Genomic DNA, 17,141 nt, shown 5'->3' on the forward strand with positions numbered 1-17,141 from the left:
CTCTCCCCCTTCTCAAATAACATTTTTTTAAAAATTTTTTTAAGATTTTATTTATTTATTTGACAGAGAGAGATCACAACTAGGCAGAAAGGCTGACAGAGAGAGAGAGAGAGAGAGAGAGGAGAAAGCAGGCTCCCTGCGGAGCAGAGAGCCCAATGTGGGACTCGATCCCAGGACCCTGGGATCATGACCTGAGCCGAAGGCAGAGGCTTAACCCATTGAGCCACCCAGGCGCCCCTAAAATTTTTAAAATCTTAAAAAAGAAAGAGTGCCAGCCTGGTTTGAGGTCTCACCAATTTTTTTCTCTTTGTGTTGGACGTAGGTGAAAAGGAAAAATGGGGAAACCGAAAAAAAGTTTCTTTCAGGGACACCTGTAACTCAGTTGGTAAAGCATCTGCCTTCCACTCGGGTCCTGATCCCAGACTCCTGGGATGAAGTCACACATCAGGCTCCTTGCTCAGCAGGGAGCCTGCTTCTCCCTCTGCCTGCCACTCCCCCTGCTTGTATTCACTCTCTCTCTCTCTCTTTCTCCCCCACCCCTGACAAATAAATAAAATCTTTTAAAAAAATTTTAAAAATTTCTTCCAGGGGCACCTGGGTGGCTCAGTGGGTTAAGCCACTGCCTTCGGCTCAGGTCATGATCTCAGGGTCCTGGGATCGAGTCCCGCATCGGGCTCTCTGCTCAGCGGGGAGCCTGCTTCCACCTCTCTCTCTCTCTCTCTCTCTGCCTGCTTGTGATCTCTGTCTGTCAAATAAATAAATAAAATCTTTAAAAAAAAAAAAAATTCTTCCAAACTAATGCTCCCTAGAACTCTAGTATAAACAGAAGAGATGGTTCACAAAAAAGAGCTCCACAACCAAATACATTTGGGAAATGCTGAATGCCCCACCACTCCACCTGGAAAGTCATCTTATCAAAATCTGAGTGGCTACTTTAAAAAAAAAAAACAACAACAACAACAACAAAAAAACCTTTATTTTTACAGCAGTGTTATCTTAATTTGAATTGATCATGAGTCAATATCTCTTCTTCTCTCTTTCTCTTTACATTTGTAATTAATATTTATGCATTAATATTTATAAATTACTTTGAATTCATGTTTTCAGAACATACTTTTGGAAATGTTGCCATAGATACAGAGCTGCTTTCTTTCCTGAAGCGAATCTTTCCGGTGATGTTTGGCCAAGAAGGTGAATAAACTGCTTTTCCAAAATTCAGTCAAGCCAGGCCAGCCAGTCCGCAGAGCTCTGTCAGGCCGGAGAACACAGGGCACAGACCCAGCTGTGTATGTCCTACTCCAGCAAGGTGCAGGTAGCAGGCTGCTCTGAGCCACACTCTTCCACTAGGCCACAAGCCAGTCACCTTGAAATCCACTGACTTGTCTCCACTGGCCTATCCCAGCCACAGATTAGAGAAGGCGTTCTAAACCTGGCTTTCCAGTAGCTTTATAGAAGTCTGACTCCTGAGTCCAACCCCAGACCTAACATACTAAGATCTCTAAGCATCAAGATATGAGTTTTTACACAGACAAGTCTGATGGGACCCATGCTTGTGCACCACTAAATCACCACATCTGGAATACGCCCCACCTACCAGACCCCTTCGGGGATCTCAGCGTCAGTGTAGGTGGGGACCCCAGCTAACAGTCTCAAAGGAGCATTCATCCTAAAGAAGCTTCCTAGCCCATAGTCAAGACCCTCAAGAGGTGTGTGTTTTGTTTTGGTTTGGTTTGGTTTGGTTTGGTTTGGTTTTTTAAAGATTTTATTTACTTATTTGACAGAGATCACAAACAGGCAGAGGCAGGCAGAGAGAGAGGAGGTAGCAGGCTCCCTGCTGAGCAGAGAGCCCGATGTGGGGCTCGATCCCAGAACCCTGAGATCATGACCTGAACTGAAGGCAGAGAGCTGAGCCACCCAGGCACCCATTTTGTTTTGTTTTTAAGATTTTTATTTACTCGAGAGAGAGAGCGCATGCTCACACAAGCTGGAGGAGAGAGGGCAGAGGGAGAGGGAGAAGCAGACTCCCCGCTGAGCAGGGAGCCCGACATGGGGCTCGATCCCATAACCTACTAGCCACCTAGGCGCCCCTGAGAGGTGTGTGTTTTATTTATCTTTTTGACCCCCGTGTCTAGCACAGTGCCAGGTGTGTGCTGAGTAGTTAGTAAATACTAGTTGCCTCAGAAACAAATGAGCGAATAAATCATCACAGGAGCAGAGCAAAGACACCAACCCATTCAGCTGGTTGTGTCTGAAAGGTCCAGGGCCAGCTCTTAAGGGGAGCCGGGATCAGTAGCTAAAAGCAGAACAACACCTGTGCAGCACACCTGCCATTAGTCACAGTGTTTAATTGTTTTTGGAAACCTGCACAGTGTAATTTTGTTACTCTGCAATAATTTCTTTGTTTGTTTTAAAAACCCTTCCTAGAAAAAAACAAAGCAGCTGGGAATTGTGTGGAGTAGAAATGCCTGAACCCAGTGATATCCTCCACTTGTCCCCCATCACCCAGTCACTGCCTGAAGTCCTAATTCCTCTGGGGTCCTAAAGGAACTGTTCCACAAACAGCCCCCTGATTAGGAACGACAACACCCTGTTGTCACACTGATGACGGACATTCACAAGGCCCTGAGAGCTACAAAATCCTTCCATGCCCCCCACCCATCATCCATTTTTACCGTCACGGCTGCGCTGGGAGGCGGGCAGCTTCGGACTTATCACCCCCATTTATGTTTGAGAAGTTTGGGGGAACCCAGGCAGAAACGCACCATCCTGGGGAACAGAGGTAGAAGAACCCAGAGGGTGTAGAAAAGAGGCGAGGGAGAGCAGAAACAAAAAGAAAATAGGAGAGCAGGACAGCAACCGACTCTAGAAGAGGATGTGATGTGTCCAAACCACAGCCTTGGTGAGACTCCAGGCCCCTGCCACTCTCGGCCACCAGGTGGCAGGCCCAGGCTGGCCGACCTGACCACAGCCCTCAGAGACTCCTGCAGGGAAGCCTGAGGCGGAGGAAGCTCTAAAAGGGTGGGAAATTAATACAGACACACACACACACACACACACCACATAGCCCACACATAAACTACACACACACAGCACACACACACCACACGCACCACATACACACCGCGAACATAGCACACACACACTACACATGCCCTCCCTCGCTCTGTCTTGGTAGATGCTAGTAGCATCTCCTTTTTCCAGCTTATGTACCTCTTCCCCTCCCCTTTTCTCCTCAGTGTCTACAAATTCCAAACTTCTCCTCATCATCTTTTCCCTGATACTCCTATCCTGTGCCTTTCTCTCCCAGCAACCTCTCCCCAGATAGCAACCTTCTCCTTTCCTCCACCATCCATTCCTCAGAGGTAAAAATAAAGCCTCCCACCAGCAGAACATTTTCTGCTTTGTCAAGTGTTTTCTCACCTGCTTCTCTTTTGATTGTCTCCACAAGCCAAAGAGGCAAATATTATTACTGCGGCTTTATAAACGAGGGAACAGTCTTGAGAGGTGGAGCTCCTTGCCTGCTCACGGTGGACAGGACCAGAGGCCAACTCCTCAGGCTCCCAGGATGTCCCTTTGCCTCTGCAGTCCCCAAATATCTCAGCACGTGTCCCTCCACACAGCTTACCCCCACCTTCTCACTCACTGTCCCCCTCTCCTAACACATGGATGACTGCACTCTCTCCCAGTGGGATGGGGGGGGGGTGAGAAGACTGAGAGTCTCTGCCCCCAGGGCCCACTCATTCATGGAAGAGGCGGCTTGACTGAGAGAGGCAAAGAGAGGTCAGGCCTGTTTCTCCAGAAATGCCCTTGGAAAGAGGTGCTTATGACCAAAGCTGTCATGGGTATAAGTGGAAGAGACTGAGAAAGTCACCTGAAACTTAACAGACTGAGAAAGTCACCTGAAACTTAACAGATGGGCATTTCTGTTGAAATGTGTCCCATGTGTTTATGACTCAGCAGCGGCCTCAGGGAACAAAGGTTTCCTGGTGTCCGCACAGCGAGCAGCCAGGAAGATGGTTCTGTGGGCCGGAGACCTCCGCCCACAATTCCTAACCTGAGGATGTCTTAAATGCAACAGAGTGGCCCGCTTCTCCTTCCGGAGGCATGAGGCATCCGCATAAGCCCTGCGTGGCTGTGGGTTTCTTTATCTGCATCCACAGCAGCTTCAGGTGGCTCCTCTCAGGGACACTGAGAAGCAGTCGTCAGGACCAAACAGCAGACAAAAGAGACTGGCAGAGCATGTGCCTGTAACTCCGGCACTGTGCAGGTCCTGGGGTTCTGCTGCTCTCAGGCCCAACCCTGCTTACCAGGAGCCCAGCTCCCAGAAGACTCCCCAACTTCCAGCCCAGTGTCCCTTGCAGGTGAGCCCATCTCAGGGTAGCTCAGACCCTAGGGCTGTGGACAACTGCTCCTGGCCGTGGGGAGGCCTCTCTCAGGCTCAGCCTCCAGCCAGGGCCTCACCAGGGTGCAGCAAGCAAGGTGCCTAGGGCACAAAACATAAGGGCACTGGCTCTCAGGCGGGCATTCACCCTACTCCTGGCCGAGCCCACAACCACCCATCACCTTCCCAGCCTCCTCTTGCCTTCATCCTCCTACTCCTCTAGATCTTAACCCTACTGTGCCCTCCTCTGAAAAATGGGGACCATGCAACTCCCACACAGCAGTACGATGACCAAACGAGATAAAGCTGAAGTTTCCAAACGTTTTTCAGCTACAAAATCCATGGTTTGTTCTTTTTTCTACGGTTTTCATTTTTTTAAATGCTTATCAAAGCAGTACAGGATCATAGCTGAAGTCTTTGAGGGCTGCTCTGGCAAAACAGGGGTGTGAAGAGTGAAGAGGGCGGGAGAGTACACAGACCCTACTGGGTCCACCGGCTGCGGACGTTCCTGACAAGGTGAGAACGCCTCAGGAATGGGTGTCCAAGACAACGCAACAGTCAGCAGCATTCAGTCGGTCCTCGGTAATGGCCAGTTGGAGGTGCCTGGGTGGCTCAGTTAGTTAAGTGTCTGCCTTGGGCTTCCGAGGTACTAGGCTCAAGCCCTGCACTGGGCTTCTTGCTCAGGGGGGGATCTACTTCTCCCTCCCCCCTGCCCTTCCCCCCAACTCATACTCCCTCACATGTGCAAATACATCAACAAAATATTTTTTAAAAATAAAAATAATGGGGGCGCTTAGGTGGCTCAGTGGGTTAAAACCTCTGCTCTCTGCTCAGCGGGGAGCCTGCTTCCCTTCCTCTCTGGGCCTGCCTCTCACAAGTAGACATACTTGTGATCTCTGTCTGTCAAATGAATAAATAAAATCTTTAAAAAAATAAAAAATAAAATAAAATCAATATATATAAATAAATAAATAAATAATAAAAATAATGGCCAGTTGGATCAGAATCAAAATCCAAGCTAAACGCTACATTGACAGATGAATGCATAAATAACTGTGGTACATCATACAATGGAATATCACTCAACCTTTTAAAAAGGCGGTCCAGGGGCACCTGGCTGGCTCAGTGGGTTAAAGTCTCTGCCTTCGGCTCAGGTCATGATCTCAGGGTCCTGGGATCGAGCCCCGCATCGGGCTCTCTGCTCAGCAGGGAGCCTGCTTCCCCCTCATTCTCTGCCTGCCTCTCTGCCTGCTTGTGATCTCTCTCTCTGTCAAAGAAATAAAGTCTTAAATAAATAAATAAGGCCATCCAGTCATGCACAACTACATGGATGAATCTTGAAGACATTCTGCAAAGTGGAATAAGCCAGTCACAAAAAGACAAATACTGTACAATTTCACTTACAAGAAGAGGTCCCTCCCTAGAGTAGTCCAATTCATAAGCCAAAAAGTAGAATGGTCATTTCCAGGGCCTGTAAGAGGTGGAAATAGGGACAGGTTGTAGTTCTACGAGATGAAAAAGTTCTGGAGATTTGTTGCAGAATGATGTGGATACACTTAACACTACTGTACACTTAAACATGGTTCAAATAGGGGCAGCTGGGCCGCTCAGTTGGTTGAGCATCTGACTCGTGATTCTAGCTCAGGTCATGATCTCAGGGTTGTGAAATCACGCCTCACATCAGGCTCTGAGCCTGGCACCTGCTTGGAATTCTCTCCCTCTCTCTCCCTCTGCCCCTCCCCCACCTCTAAAAAAATGGTTAAAATTAAAAAGTTTAGGGATTCCTGGCTGGCTCAGTCAGAAGACCAAGCAATCCTTGACCGGGGTCGTGAGTTCGAGCTGTAGAGATTATTTTATATTATTTTATTTTACTTTTAAATAGTTTGCATTTTAAAGATTTTATTTATTTATTTGACAGAGAGAAATCACAAGTAGACGGAGAGGCAGGCAGAGAGAGAAAGGAGGAAGCAGGCTCCCTGCTGAGCAGAGAGCCCGATTCGGGACTCGATCCCAGGACACTGAGATCATGACCTGAGCCGAAGGCAGTGGCTTAACCCACTGAGCCACCCAGGTGCCCCTGTAGAGATTATTTTAAACGAATAAATAAATTTTTAGAAATAGTGAAGCTTAGGTTACTGTTTACAATTAAAAATAAATAAAAATAAAAACAAAAGAAGCTCTTGGGGGCCTGAGAGAGCACTAGATGTGAAATCTCAACATCCCTCCACGTACCCCAGTTCCACCTCGCTAATTCCAGGTTTCTACAAACAGCTTCAAAGTCCGTCCATCACAAAGAGCACCATGGAGAAGGTGGAATTTGCTTATGAGCTGCTTGGGAGCATTTATGATATAGTGGTCTGTTACATGGGCTGAAGGCCATTTTAAGCATCAACTGAATAAGTCCATCCTTCCTGGCACCCACAGTCCAGCCCCCAAACTGCAGGTACTGGCTCAGTGCTGAATGACTGCCTGGACGCCCAGTTCCCTACCTAGCACAGGCCTGGCCACACAGCCAGGGCTCCCCAACATACTTGCAGTTCCAGAGCTCCCGCAGCTGCAGCTTCTACCAAAGGAGCACCAGACATGGGGGCCAGGTGGCACCAGTGTGGGTTAGGGTGAGGGCTGGTGCACAGATGATGACTTTCCACCCGTGCCCACCTGAAGCTCCTATCCTTGAATGCGAACATTACCACCTGGCCTTTGGGATAGCAAGTGCGCCAGCACGGTGACAGCTGGGTGGACCCATTGGTAAGACAAGTGGTGAGGGCATCTATGACCCCCTGGGCAAAGTTCCCGTGCATGAACTTGAAGAGGCAAGCCTATTAGAGCCAGGGGCTAGAGATGGAGGCCAAGCACCATCACCACCAGCCCTGGTCCTACCACTTAAGAAGGAAACGCCTCCAGAACTTACAATATATGGCAGACACTTTATACAGCTTAACTTATTTAGTCCTCTCTTGACACCCCTAAAAGGTCCATGTCACAGAAATGGGGACAAAGGTTCCAACACCTTGACAAATCATCATACAGTCAAGGTGGGTAGAGGAGGTCCTGAAAGCCGTGTCTGCCCCTGAGGTCTCTCACCTTGCGCTTGAACAATCAGCTGTGGCAGCCCAGGGCTTGACACGGTAACCCCGTCAGCATGGCTTCCCCGACCAGTTAAGACTCAGAGCATAAAGAGCATCCTGCCCACCATCAGGCAGTACAAGTGCTAAACTGACAGGGTCACAACCAAGCTCTTTCACACCTGCTCCCTAACCCCTACCTTCTCAAAGACCCATAGGTTTCCAGACCTTTCCTTCCTGCCTTTCTAGCCTCAGATCCCCCCAGCCTTAGGGAAAAACTGACCCCATACATCATGTCCTGTGATAGTTTCTTGAGCTTCAGCTCTGAGGTTGCCAAACCTCCCTCTTTCCTTTTCTTTCCTAACCTCTCCTTACCAACCCACGGAGCTGTTCTGTAGTCCTGCTTAGCGTTCTCCTACTAGGAACATATTTATGTCTCATTTTCACAAAAGAGAAACACAAAACAAAACAGCACAACCATCACACACAGAAACCGATGATTGCAGAGTGCTGGAAAGAACCCCTCCCAGGGATGGCCACTGGGTGGGGGCAGGAGGCATTCCTGGGTTGGGGGCAGGGAGTCTAGGGTTATCTTGAACTGACTGCACTTAAAAGTGGTTGCTTCACTTCAAAGCGGCTTTTAGGGCTAGTTGTGGGTTCTGATAATCAGAGCCTATCCCCAGAGCAGGCAGTAAACCTGTGAGAAGCAAGAGCCAGAGTTCCACCCCCCATGCCATGCTAAGTCCCATGCACAGAAATGAGGCTTTTAAAACAGGTTTCAGAACTATTATTTAGTCATCACTGTGAATTTTGCCACTACCCTGTCCCTTTGTGACAAAGGCAAAAACTGAGGCAGGAGACAAGTGATACCCAGTGCTCATGGAGCAATAAGAACTCTGGGACACCCTGGGCCTACCTCTCTACAGCACCCCAACCCCTCCCCGAACAAGTTTCTTGCCTCACTAAGAGGCGCTCAACCACCTAGGCTACAGGGAATAGGACTGATAAAATGAGTTTCCAGGGAGACAGCATCCAACAGACAGACCTAGTGCCACACACAGTGCTTCACACATGCCTCCTGAGAACCTGGGCTTTGGACTGACTCTCTAAGATAAATCCGAAAAAAATCAGGGCATCTGGGTGGCTCAGTCAGTTGAGTATCTGACTTGATTTCAGATCGTGGTCGTGATCTCAGGGTCATGGGATCCAGCCCTGCGTCAGGCTCCGCACTGAGCACAGAACCTCCTTAAAATTCTCTCTCTCTCCCTCTCCTTCTGCCTCTCCCCATCTTTAAAAAAAGGGGGAGGGGGGAATAGAATTGATTTTACTAAGTACTTGTATGAGGATTTTTCATCATTTTTCTCCTTTAAGCCTCCTAACCACCCTGTAAGATTGCTGTCACACACACTTTATTTTTTTTTTTTGAAAGATTTTATTTATCTATTTGAGAGAGAGACAGTGAGAGAGAGCATGAGAGGCGAAAAGGTCAGAGGGAGAAGCAGACTCCCCATGGATCTGGGAGCCTGATGCGGAACTCGATCCCAGGACTCCGGGACCATGACCTGAGCCGAAGGCAGTTGCTTAACCAACTGAGCCACCCAGGCACCCTGTCACACACACTTTAAAAACAAGGAAAAGCAGGGAGCCTGGGTGGCTCAGTCATCAGGCTTTGGCTCAGATAATCATCCCAGGGTCCTGAGATGAGTGGCATCTAGCTCACTGCTCAGCAGGAAGCCTGCTTCTCCCTCTCTCACTCCCCCTGCTCATGTTCCCTCTCTCGCTGTCTCTCTTTCTCTGTCAAATAAATAAAATATTTTTAAAAATAAAACGAGGGGCGCCTGGGTGTCTCAGTGGGATAAAGCCTCTGCCTTCAGCTCAGGTCATGATCTCAGGGTCCTGGGATCGAGCCCTGCATCGGGCTTTCTGCTCAGCAGGGAGCCTGCCTGCCTCTCTGCCTACTTGTGATCTCTGTCAAATAAATAAATAAATCTTTTTTTAAAAAAATAAAAATAAAAACGAGGAAAAATGCTCAACATCACTAATCATCATGGAATGCCAATCAGTGCCACAAGGAGATACCACCTCACGCCCTTTAGGATGGCTACTATCAGGAAAAGAGAAGAGAAGTCGAGGATTTGGAGAAAAGGGAACCTTCCAGCACTGTTGACAGGAATGAGACATGGTGCGGCCACTACAGAAGACAGTATGGTGGCTCCTCACAAAGCTAAAAATTACCATATGATCCAGCAATCCCACTTCTGGGTATACACCCAAAAGAACGGAAAGTAGGGTCTTGAAAAGATATTTGCACACTCCTGCTCATAGTAACATTATTCGCACGAGCCAAAATACGGAAATGACCCAACTGTCCATCAGCAGAGGAATGCATCAACAGAATGTGGCATACACATATAATGGACTGCTATTCAGCCCTAAAAGGAAAGGCAATTCTGACACCTGCTACAACATGGATCAACTTTGAGGACATTATGCTCAGCGAACGAAGCCAGTCACAAAAAAATAACTACCCTATGATTCTATTTACATGAAGTTCTTGGAGTTGTCAGACTCGCAGAAACAGAAAGAACGGTGGTTGCCAGCGGCTGAGCGGAGGAAGGAATGGGAGTCATTGTTTAACAGGCAGACAGTTTCACTTTTGCAAGATGAAAAGAGTTCAGGAGATCGGTTGCACAGCAATGTGCTTAGAACTTAACAATACTGAACTCTTGTATTTAAAAATGGTACATTTTATGTCATGTATACTTTGCCATAATTAAAAATAAAAAGTAAATGAGGAAAGTGAAGTATCCATAATAAAGAAATTCTCCCACGGGGCAAAACTGAGATCGGAATTCACATCTACCTGAGGCCAAAATTTGTGCTTTCAAGCTCCCACCCTCCCTGGGACCAGAAGTTTTTATGGAGTCAGCCGCAGGCCCCCGCCTGTGCCCTTGGCGACCAAGAACCCGTGCAGTCCTGTCCGAGATGACAAGCTCCTGGCTCTCAGCTCGGTTCCAGACGTGCACGTCTTTGCTGAGCACCTTTTCAGTCTCTGCACTGGGCACTAAGGTATGATGATGAGTACATAAGACAGTCCCCTTTCTCACGGCATTTACATTCTAGTGAGGTGAGCCAGATAATAGGCACAGAAATAAATATCTAAGAGAAGTATGAGCAGTGATAAGAACCAATAATCGAATAACCGTGGATAGAAAGGAAAATAAGTAAGCATCAGAGGAAAGAATAGTTGGCTTTAGTGGGACATGTTAGGGGCGAGGTCTCTGAGGAAGGGACATCTTAGGCCCCACAGATGGACCTGCGGAGGGGTATTCCAAACCAGAGGATACAGTTCACACAAAAACTTGGACCCAGGGGTGCCTGGGTGGCTCACTGGGTTAAAGCCTTTGCTTTTGGCTCAAGTCATGATTCCAGGGTCCTGGGATCAAGCCCCACATCCGGCTCTCTGCTCAGCAGGGAGCATACTTCCTCCTCTTTCTCTCTGCCTGCCTCTCTGCCTACTTGTGATCTCTGTCTGCCAAATAAATAAATAAAATCTTAAAAAAAAAAAAAAAAAAAAAAAAACTTGGACCCAGAAATAAGCTCCAAGGTTGAAAAGGAGATGGCCAGAGTGACTAGCACAGAAGGAAAGGGGACAAAAGAGATGAGAGATGGAGGCAAAGGGTAGGGCTGGGGCCTCACGGGACTTGCTGCACAGCTTGGATTTTGTACGGGCAGTAGGAAGCCACTGGAGGACTGCAAGCAGGGGATGACATGGGTTGGTTTTCACTTTAGAAATAACTCATGGGGGGCGCCTGGGTGGCTCAGTGGGTTAAGGCCTCTGCCTTCGGCTCAGGTCATGGTCTCAGGGTCCCAGGATCGAGCCCTGCGTTGGGCTTCACGCTCAGCAGAGTCTGCTTCTCCCTCTGCCCTTCCCCACACTCGTGCTCTCTCTCTCTCAAATAAATAAATGAAATCTTTAAAGAGAAAAAACAAACAAACAAACAAACAAAAAAACCAGAACTCTAGTCAATGGAGCTCAGGGTTCAGGTCAGGATCTCTCAAAGTGACCTGTAAGGCACACACATTGCCTGGGGTCTTCTGCACACCTGCCCAGGTTTTCTACCCCTGGAAAGCAGAGGGGCTTGGAGATAGCACCACCACCACAGAGTAGCAGAGAAACACTCTGAGCAGCACTGCAGGGCTGAGATCCTATTTCTTTTTCTTCTTCTTTTTTTTTTAAGATTTCATTTACTTGACAGAGAGAGAGCACAAGCATAGGGAGCGGCTGGCAGAGGTAGAGGGAAAAGCAAGCTCCCTGCCAAGCAGGGAGCCAACATAGGGCTCAGTCCCAGAACCCTGAGATCATCAAAGCAAATGCTTAACCAACTGAGCCACCCAGGTTCCCCTGAGGTCCCATTTCTGGCTGCTCTGAGCCTTGGCTTCCTCTATCTGTAATATGGAGCCAGGATGGCTGAGTTCTCCAGATTGCTCATCCTTAATAATTTATGAGTTAAGGAGGGACATAGGTGTTGATTTCCCTAAGATATAAGCTGCTCTTTCACTGAATTGTGGAGTGTTTCAGCCTCCTAAAAAGCTCAAGGGAGTCAGGAGTTACTGGCACACCCGACAGCTGAGGTGTCGAGGTGAAGGTTCTGAAGCCCCTCGTCACTATCAGAACCCAGGGATTCTGCTACCCCAGTGTGTCAGCCCAGCGTCCTTAAGCCCACTTCCTCAGCAAGCAAGGGCCCACACTCCCGGGATCAGAGAGTTTTGTGATTATGACACCTGCTGTCATCCAAGGCCCCCCTAGGACCTCCTGAATTCCTTATCAACTCCAGCCCCTGATTTTACACTTCTCTCCCATCTGCCCACAATGTCCGAACTCCATGGGGGAGAAGTGATGATTTTCTTGACCACCATGATGGTTTTATGTAGAAATGACCCAGTTTTACATAGAAATGACCCAGTTCCAGTGGGGGATGCTAAGCAAGCTCCCTGTGCACTCAGACTCTGGACTCATCATTTGCTTTTCTCCAAGACTCAGTGACCCCATCCAGGGCTCTCCTCACTCTGACCCGCGGATCTCCCACCATCTTCATTCTCTGGTTTCTACAATGGCTGTTCCTCAAACATTAGGGGATTCAAGGCTCCATCTTTGGCCCTCTGGTCCTCACTCTACATTCTCCTGGGTTGTACCTCTCAGCCCCTCTGCTGATGAGCCCAGAACCACAGCCCCATCCTAACTTAGTTCCTGGTCAAAGAACATCCTGCAAGTACCTTCAACCTAGTCTGACTGATGTGAAAGTAATTACTTCCTTCCCCAGATGGGCTCCTCTCCTGGGTTCCCTACCCCCCTTAAAAGGCACATCAGTTAGCAGCCAGGCATGCGTCATCTCTGACTTCGCCCGTGCTCACTTCCCATAAGAGGTCATGAGATGCAATCAGTCCTAATTTCAAGATACCTCACATCTCACCTGTCCTCACCATTCCCACCACCATGACCCTCACTCAGGTTTTGTCATCTCTTTCCCAGGTTACCACAGAGGCCACAAATTACACGACAGTTAGGGCCACAAATGGCCCTAAACCTCCAAGCCCCCCACCTACTACTACCAGAGGTAGCTCTCCAAAACAGATCTGGTGATATTCCCTTACCCCAAATTCTTTCATGAGTTGCCTAAGTCTTCAAGCCCTTCCTAATGTGACCTCACCCACCTTTCCGTGTTGGCTCTCACCAGTCTACAAAAGCATCCTACTCTTCAGCAAGCCCACGGTATCATTCCCTTAAAGCCATGCACGTTTTCAGCATTTTTCTCATGCTGCACCTCTGCCTAGCATGCCTTTCCACCCTTTTCCCATTTTGCAAAGTCAAGACGCAATTCAAATCCCATCTCCACTGACATGCTTTCTCTGACCCTCCCAGCCCTGTACCCAGATGGCCACTCATCCCCTCTGGACCCTCACTGCTTTGGTCCCAGCTCTGTGCCCCCAGCCCCTCTCAGCATGGAACACTATAGTTATTCAAACACTGGTGGAATTAGATTCATTCGTTCATGCATTAACTTCCTCAGTCAATATTTATTTGGACCTTTCTCTATACTAGGCATAGTTCTAGGCACTGGTGGGAGGGGATATGCAAGGATGAGTGACCCAGAACCTACCAGGGAGCTAAGATGTGTGCCCTTGCACCTGTACTACCTAACAGCCTGTGAGAAGGGCACAGGGCATCCCTGGGGGGAACCTCCCAGCACAGGTGTTGCCTTCACCTGAACAATCCCAGTGGCCCACCGGGACCCAGGCTGGGAAGGGGTTAGCAACTACTGCTGAATTCCAAGCATCATCAAGCACCCCCGTTTGGTCCTGTCCAATTCTTTGTGCCCCATGCTAGGAGCCGCACAGAGCCATTTCAGTTCCCACCACCCTTCAAGGTCTCAGCTCCCGTGACCTCTGTGAAGTCCTCCCTGCCTGTCCCAGGCCACTTGAACTCTCATTGCCCCCAAACTCCTGTAGCACTCACGCCTCTGGGTATGTAGTTGTACTTCACTGGTCATTTTTATCTGCTGGCTGCTCTTTGCATCAGTCAGGATCCCACCAGGGCACAAACGCACTCTCACATGAGGATGACTGTAGGAAAGGTTTTTGTTTGTTCGTTTGTTTTTTAAGATTTTATTTATTTATTTGACAGAGAGAGAGAGAGATGGAGAGCAGAGGGAGTGGGAGAGGGAGAAGCAGGCTTTCTGCTGAGCAGGGAGGCTGACTTGGGGCTTCACCCCAGGACCCCGGGATCATGACCTGAGCCAAAGGCAGACACTTAACAATTGAGCCACCCAGGCACCACGTCTGGGTTGTTTGTTTGTTTGTTTGTTTGTTTTAAGATTTTATTTATTTATTTAACGGAAAGAGACACAAGAGAGGGAAGACAAGCAAGGGGAATGGAAGAGGGAGAAGCAGGCTTCCTGATGAGCAGGGAGCCCATAGCGGGGCTCTATCCCAGGATCCTGGGATCACGACCTGAGCAGAAGGCAGATGCTTAACAATGGAGTCACCCAGGTGCCCCAAAGGGCCTATTTACAAAAGTGTGGGCAGGTTAGAAAGGAACGAGAAGAGATAGGGCTATGCCCAGCCCTGGTAACAGGGCACCTGTCACAACCTAGGACTGAAGAGCTAAGGGAAAGGGCTGTCGCTGGACCCTGGAAGGCGGAGGTCAAACAGGATTCCACGCAGGCAGAGCTGGCATTCGTAACCAGCACCCACATTCTATTCCCACCATCTTCCCTCATCTTCCACCCCCACAGCATCCAATGTCCTGCACCTTTAGGACCAGAAAGGTAACCTGAAGCTGAAGCTGCTTCTTCCAAATGCCATTGCTGATACAGACCCTGATGCTGATCCAGAAAGACCCATCTGCCTAATGCCAAGACCCAGTGCTGGCCATGCAGATGTATTTGAATTTATGGTCTTCTTCCCCTAACTTACACAGACACTCGGGGCTCTACCCGCCAAGACAGCCCCAACATCTTGCTGTGGAATACTAGGGCCATGCTGCCCCCTTTCTAGGGGGGCAATTCTTCTCCTTTCGAGAAAAAGCACATCACCTGGCTAGTAAACGTCTAAGCGAGGCTGGAGGGGAAGGGGCCACTGGAATTCCACGGCTCTTTACCAAGACTATTTGACATCACTCCCCAAGTTGTACCAGGAACCAGGGGATCCCATAAGTCTGCTGGAAGTTTCTCTAAACAGCAGAGTGCTGGATACTAGGCAGCTCCAGCCTCAGCCCCCACATGAGAGCTTGCAAGGGGTGTGGGGCTTTGCCCTTCCTATCAGCCCAACCAAGAGCCCAGCCTCAGCAGCACCATAAACAGGGCCCTAAGGCGGGGGGGGGGGGGGGGGGCGTGGGTAGAAGATGGACTGCTTTTTCTACAACACAGTCAATTAATAAGAAAGTTTAAAAGGCCATTGTGTTATTCCACTTATGAAAAGAATGTGACCTGGGGCCTCGGTTCCAGGTACCTGCTCTCAGCAGCTCTGGTGTTGCTCTGGGTGATAAGGGCGGCTCTGGGGGAGTGTGGATCTGTCTGGTCTCCTGTTAAGTGCTTATGCTGAGCAGGCCACAGGGCCCATGGCAAGGAAATCACAGTCAGCAGGTTCATCTGAGGCTCACTCCAAACCCTCTGCTGTTCTCTACAAGCCCAGACTGCCCCTCAGGGGTCATGCCCCTCAGCAGGATTCCCAGGCCTCTGCGGCATGTTTGTTCTGTGTCCTGTTCTGTCTTCTAAGATGTGACCAAGTCACTCTGATCCCCAGCCTGCACAGATGTGGCCATGTCAAGTGTGAAGCTTGAACGGACAGGATACATCCCATCAGCATCAGGGTCTGTGTCACTATCAATGCAGAAGCCCAGGACCAGGCAGACGCTTGAAGCCATCAGAGAAAGAACTTTCTCACATACTGGCCAATGCCTGAAATTCTATCCTTAGACATCCATTCCTTTAACTTTCTAAAACACTAAATTATCAGGAGTCTTCTGTTCTAGGAGAGAGGAGTGACCTGCCACCCCTTCCCTCCAAGTGGCCACATGTTCATTGCTCATTCTAATGGCAGCTTTCCAGAGACAATGATCTTGTCCTTGCTTGGGGTACCTGAGTCCTGGCACAGATGGGGCTGTGGCCTGCTAATGAGGAGATGCTGTTGTGGACTAGCCCCGCCAAGAGCAAATGGTTTCATGAAAAGAGCAGTAGCCCAAGGATCAGCAACTGTGGGTCCTAGGCTTAAGAAGGTCACCTCTCAGGGCACCTGGGTGGCTCAGTTCCTTAAGTGTCTGCCTTCAGCCCAGGTCATAATCCCTGGGTCCTGGAATCAAGCCCCACATCAGGCTCCCTGCACTTCTCCCTCTCCCTCTGCCCCCACACCTCACACGTGTTCTCTTCTGCATGCATGTGCTCTATCTCAAATAAACAAAAAACTCTGAAAAAAATTTTTAAAAAGATTTTTTAAGGTTTTTGTTTATTTATTTATTTGACAGAGAGAAAGAGAGAGAGAAGCAGAGCAGCAGGCAGTGAGAGAGGGGAAAGCAGGGCCCCTGATGAGCAGAGAACCCGATGCAGGGCTTGATCCCAGGACCCTGAGATCAGGACCTGAGCCAAAGGAAGAGGCTTAACCCACTGAGCCATGCAGGCGCCCCTTAAAAAAAAAAATTTTTTAAGTCATTCTTCAGGGCATCTGGGTGGCTCAATCAGTTAAGTGTCTGCCTTCTTCAGTGCAGGTCGTTATCCCAGGGCCCTGAGATCAAGTTCTGCATCAGGCTCCCTGCTCAGCAGCAAGGAGTCTGTTTCCCCTCTCCCTTTGCCCCTCTCCCCTGTTCATGCTCTCTCTCACATAAATAAATGAAGTCTTTTTAAAAAAGAATGGAAGGGGGCGCCTGGGTGGCTCAGTGGTTTAAGCCTCTGCCTTCAGCTTAGGTCATAATCTTAGAGTCCTGGGATTGAGCCCCGCATCAGGCTCTCTGCTCGGCGGGGAGCCTGCTTCCCCCTCTCTCTGCCTGCTTCTCTGCCTACTTGTGATCTCTCTCTGTCTATCAAATAAATAAATAAAAATCTTTATTAAAAAAAATAATAAAATAAAAAAGAATGGAGGGGCATCTGGGGTGCTTAGTGGGTTAAAGTCTCTGCCTTTGGCTCAGGTCATAATCCCAGGGT

The sequence above is a fragment of the Mustela nivalis genome (assembly GCF_964662115.1).
Source record: "Mustela nivalis genome assembly, chromosome: 12".
In the NCBI taxonomy this organism is placed as follows: domain Eukaryota; kingdom Metazoa; phylum Chordata; class Mammalia; order Carnivora; family Mustelidae; genus Mustela; species Mustela nivalis.